At 37.3% G+C, this 5,668-nt stretch overlaps 1 pseudogene; it reads left to right on the top strand.

Moving 5' to 3' along the window:
* Positions 1–3,155: 3,155 nt before the first annotated feature.
* On the top strand, positions 3,156–3,594 carry LOC114091864 (histone H3.3A-like; annotated as a pseudogene).
* Positions 3,595–5,668: the final 2,074 nt, after the last annotated feature.

Raw genomic sequence — 5,668 nt, 5'->3', positions numbered from 1 at the left:
ATATGTTTTGGAAGTACTGGTGACAGAACTTGTAGTTTTGAGTTATTGGGAAAAGAGAAAAATAAGGATGAATCTCAGACTTTTAGCCTGGACAAATGGAAGGATAGAGTTGCTCTTTATTGAGAAACAAAACAAAACTGTAGTAACAAGTTTGAATGACAATATCAAGAAGTTGGTTTAAGGTTTGTTTAGGTCATAAAACCTATTAGGCATCCAAGTAGAGATGTTTGGTAAAAAATTGGATATATGTGTCTGGAGATTATGGAAAAATGTATGATATATTTGGACACCATCAGAATGCAGATAATATTTAAAGAATGAATGAGATTACCAAAGTGTGCCCTAGGGTTCAATAAATAAAGAAGAGAATATGACTAAGGATTGAACCCTGGGGCACTCTAGAAGTTGGGTTAGCAAGAGGAATCAGCAAAAGAGACTAATCATGACAGGCCAATGAGATAGAAGAGTCTGGTATCCTGGAAGCCAAGTCAGTAGGGAGTGATCAACTTTAACAATGACTACTATTAAGGCAAATGTATTTGAACATTGGGTTTAGCAATGTGAAGGCCACTGGTGGTCATGTAGAGTAATTTCAGTGGAATGATGGGAGTGAAAACCTCATTGCTGCTGGGCTTTAACAGAAAATGGAAATATGGATAGTTTCTTTTCTTCTTTTTTTTTAGTTTTGCTACAAAGAACAAAAATGTGTGTGGGGGGAATAAGTGGGATAGGAAAATTTTTAGATGGGAGAAATGACAGTGTTTTTAAAATGCTGATGGTAATGATTCAAAGAAAGTGGGAAGTGGATGATGCAGGAGAGAACTGGTGAATTGCTGGGGCGATGTTCTTGAGTAGGTGAGTGGAGTTGGGATCTAGTAGGCAAGTGTGGGCGTTGGTATTAGATAGGAACATGGGCACAAAGAGGAATGTAGACACACTTCCACATACAGGCACAGAAGCTGGTAGTCTTGATGTGGTGGCGGGACAGTGTGAAAGTTCTCTTCTAGTTTCTATTTTCTGTGAGGCGAGTATGATGATGGGAAGAAGAAAGGTTGGAAGTCTGACAGAAGTGTGAAATAGTAATTTATGAGAGTGGCAGAATAAATGGATTAGGCAAATGCAATATGATTCTGAATAGCATTAAAGATCTATTTGAAGCTGATAGTTGTATGTGTGTATGTGTGTGTGTGTGTGTGTGTGTGTGTGTGTGTGTGTGTATGTTCTCCATCTTCTCAGCAGCAAAGGTATAGGTGTGGGATAGGCAGAAAGTTAGATTTAACCAGTGTTGGAGTTTTTCCAGTCGAGTCAGATGAAGCAAGAGGAAGCTAGTTGAGGGGGTGATTACAGGAATTGAACAGTGAAATGGATAAGTTGGAAAGTGAGATCATGAGGCAGGTGAGGGAGAGTAAAGGTTGAAAAGTTACTGCTGACTTGGGGTACACAATAAGCATAATATGCTGCCTGAGACCCATGTCATTAATAAAAGTTTCCCGGTGATTTTGACAGGGACGCTTATTTGAACATACAAGTTCTGGTGTGTGTATTAAAAAGAAATCCAGTGAAGTCACTAAAGTAATGTACTAGCCTCACCTCATTTATATATCACCTCTCCTAAGAAGGGCTTTAGCTGCTGAATAACAATCTATCAAACTGCAACATGTCTCAGAGGCTATGACTCCCAGAAGAATCAAAGTTTGAGTAAAAGCAGATGAAAGACTAGAGATAACGAGAAAGGGGATGAAGAGAAAGGTAGAGTAGAAAGGCAGCAGCAGGCCTTTAGGATAAAAATGTCATTGGTAATTCAACTAGTATAGAAATAATACCTTAAAAAGAATCAAAAGGATGAATAAGAGTAATAAAGAGAGTGTTGCAGGGAGAAGCATAAAAGATATGAGAAATATAGTGAAAGAACACAAAAATATTGAGATTCTTCAGTGTTGCTTCTGAAAGAATGAAGTTGAATTTACTCGTAATGGAAGCATTGTAAGAGAATGTTTATTTGGTGCTTACTATGCACTAAGCATTTTATACATGTTTGTTTTCATTCCACTGTCAACAGCTCTAAAAGGGAGATGCCATGATAGTTCTCATTTTACAGATGAAGAAACAGGAATAGAGACATGAAATCATTTATCTAAGCACTTCTCTCCTTGAATCCAAAGCCAGAGCCCCTTCTATTGCTCAAACCATCTCCCAGATGAAAAAAATGTTGTATGTAAAAGTATCCTTTAAAAAAAATTATTTGTAGTCAGGCACCATGGCACACCCATAGACTCCCAGCAACTCAGGAGACTGAGGCAGGAAGATTATAAATCTGAGGCCAGTCTTGAACTTGACAGCAACTTAGTGAAACCCTGTTTCAAGATCAAAAATAAAAAGGGCTGGGGATGTAGCTCAGTAGTAGAGCACTCCTGGGTTCAATCCTCAGGACCACATACACAAAAGTTATCATTTGTATACATCTTCCTTTTTATTTTTATAAAAATTTATAGTTACAAAACAGAACAATGTACTTGCAATCATGTCCATGAAGATAAGTGTGCTAACTAAAAGCCACACAATTTGAAAGGTTTGTGGGAAATATAAATGCAAGTGAAAATGTCTGAATTCATGAATTTCAATAAGCATCATAATCCACTAATCTTCTGGATCTATTTTTGTGTTTTATCCTGTACCACTTTCATTTCATTTAATTGGATCCTTTAATTTAACTTAATTTTCTATGTGGCCTTCTCCACAGGTATTAACATATCACTAGCTGCTGCTTTGGGTTGAGAATCTATGAACCATTTGACTATATTTGCTACTACATTATAATATGTGAATAATATTATAAAACATAAAATGAATGGTATCTAAAAGTTCATTAGAAAAGAAAATATTCAGGCAGAGCGGTTTGGTCATTCATTGGAGTAGTATCGATCTTTTTTTTTTTTTTTTAATATTTTTTCCCTTAGTTGTTGATAGATCTTTATTTTATTTATTTATACATGGTGCTGAGAATCCAACCCAGTGCCTCACACATGCAAGGCAAGTGCGCTACCACTGAGCCCCAGTCCCTGCCTTTTGCTCCGTAGCTGTGGGTCTTCACTGGGCAGCAGCTAGGAGCGGCCGTCGGAGGAGCGGCCTAAGATTTCGGCGTTTGGTAAGAGAAAATGGCCTGAACCAAGCAGACAGGGCATGTAAGTCCACCGGTGGGAAAGCACCCCCCTCCCCCAAACAGCTGGCCACCAAGGCTGCCAGGAAAAGCCCTCCCTCTACCTGCAGGGTGAAGAAACCTCATCGCTACAGGCCCGGGACTGTGGCTCTTGGAGAGATTCCTTGACTGAGCTTCTCATCTGGAAATTGCCTTTCCAGAGATTGGTGAGAGAGATCGCCCAGGATTTCAAAAGCGATTTGAGGTTTCAGAGTGCAGCCATTGGTGCCCTTCAGGAGGCTAGTGAAGCGTACCTGGTGGGTTTATTTGAAAATACTAATGTGTGTGCCATCCACGCTAAGAGAGTCACCATCATGCCCAAAGACATCCAGTTGGCTCCCCTGAAGGGGGAGGTGGGGAGAAACTTAAGTGAAGGCAGTTTTTATGGCGTTTTGTAGTAAATTCTCTAAAATACTTTGTTTTAATTTATGACTTTTTTTTTGTAAGAAATTGTTTACCATATGTTGCATTTGTACTTTAGTCATTCCATCTTTCACTCAGGATGAGTGCGAAAAGTGACTGTTCACAGACCTCAGTGTTGTGAGCACTGTTGCTCAGGAGTGACAAGTGCTAATATGCAGAAGGGATGGGTGATATTTCTTGCTTCTCATGATGCATATTTCTGTATGTTAATGACTTGTTGAGTAGTTATTAAAGTACTAGAATTGATAAATGTGTACAGGATCCTTTTGCAATAAAACTGGTTATGATGTGATCCAAGCGTTTAACAATTGGGGCTGTTAAGTCTGATTATACATCACTGTGATAGAATGCGGGGTTTTTCAAGGGTGAAGATACAAGTCTTAACCACAGTGTAACTTACAGTTTCTTAAAAAAAAGAAAAAAAAAAGTAAACCTGGTAACTATAGAATACACTATGTGCATTTATAATAGCTATTTTATATACTGTAGTGTCAACATTTTTTAAATTAAATGTTTTACATTCACAAGTGGTGGGGAGTCTTGTCATTAAGGTGTGGATAATTTAGAGTTCAGTTGGTTTTCTCTTAACTAGAGACTGCACTTGTTTTCATAGTACTAAAATACAATGTGTAATATATCTTGCATAAGTCCTCATTCTACTACGTGTTAACTAACCCTCTAGCTAATAATGCAAACACTAACTGGGAGATTGTATTTATAATGGCTCTAGAATAAAATAACAAGTTATTGACACCAGCATCTTCTGTTAACTAATATTCTATCTAGTTTAGCTTTTCATAGTGTTGTGGTCTTAAATCTAGGTTTTCTTCTAAGAGGAAACAATATCAAGGGTTCTTTACCTTGTAGAGTTTAGTGTGGGGGAGGAGCAGGCAGCTCCAGGTTTATTAGACCTCTGCAAATTAAGATGGTGTTGGAATAGATTATATCTGGTTATTTACTGTCCTGGGAAAATCCCTTTTATAGAGATGGCCTTCCAAGGGGTTTTTAAATTTATCCTTTATTGAGGTTTTTAGGTCAATTATGTATGTTGACTAAATTTACAAATAAACTTGTTTATCCAACAAAAGAAAAGAAAATATTCATTTTAAGGCACTTTAGATGGGAGATCATTTCAAAGTCTATACAAAAATAACATTATTTTAAAAATAGCAATGCTACCTTCCACAGATTTGGGCTAAAATGTTGCCTTCCTTCTTACAAAAGGAAAATTGGGTCTTAAAAGGTAGGAGACAAATGAATATAAAGATTCATTGTTCATTCCATCATCTTTTTTTACCCCCATGCCCCTCCCTTCCCTTCCCACCTCTTTGCCCTACCTAGAGTTTATCTAATCCCTCATGCTCCCCCTCCCAACCCACTATGAGTCAGCCTCCTTATATCAGAGAAAACATTCGGCATTCAGTGTTTTGGGTTTGGCTAACTTCACTCCAACTCCATCCATTTACCTGCCAATGCCATGATTTTATTGCTGAGTAATATTCCATTGTGTATATATACCACATTTTCTTTATCCATTCATCTACTGAAGGGCATACATGTATGAAGACACAAATGGTGTGAATATACTTTATATATACCAGAGATAAAAAATTGTGCTGTACATATGTAATATGAATTGTAATGCATTCTACTGTCATATATAACAAATTAGAATAAAAAAGAAAAAAAAAAAGAAATGTGATCTGTGAAGTGCGGGGGAAAAGCAAGGAAATAAATGAAAAAACAAAGGTTATTAGAAAAGATTCATTGTTTTTCTTTTTTAAAAATATTTTTTTATAATAGATGGACACAATACCTTTATTTTATTTTTATGTGGTGCTGAGGATCAAACCCAGTGCCTCACACGTGCTAGGCAAGTGCTCTACCAACTGAGCTACAGCCCCAGCCCAAGATTCATTGTTTTTCAAAAAAAATTTATTTTATTTTTTTTCGTGGGAATGGAACCCAGGGCCTTGCACATGTTAAATAAGTGCTTTCTCACTGAACTACACCCCCAGTCTTCATTGTTGTATTTTTATTGGTTTATTT

This window comes from Marmota flaviventris, chromosome X (assembly GCF_047511675.1).
Source record: "Marmota flaviventris isolate mMarFla1 chromosome X, mMarFla1.hap1, whole genome shotgun sequence".
In the NCBI taxonomy this organism is placed as follows: Eukaryota; Metazoa; Chordata; class Mammalia; order Rodentia; family Sciuridae; genus Marmota; species Marmota flaviventris.
The sequence above is the reverse complement of the archived record's forward strand: the minus strand, read 5'-3'. Positions and strand labels throughout refer to the sequence as shown.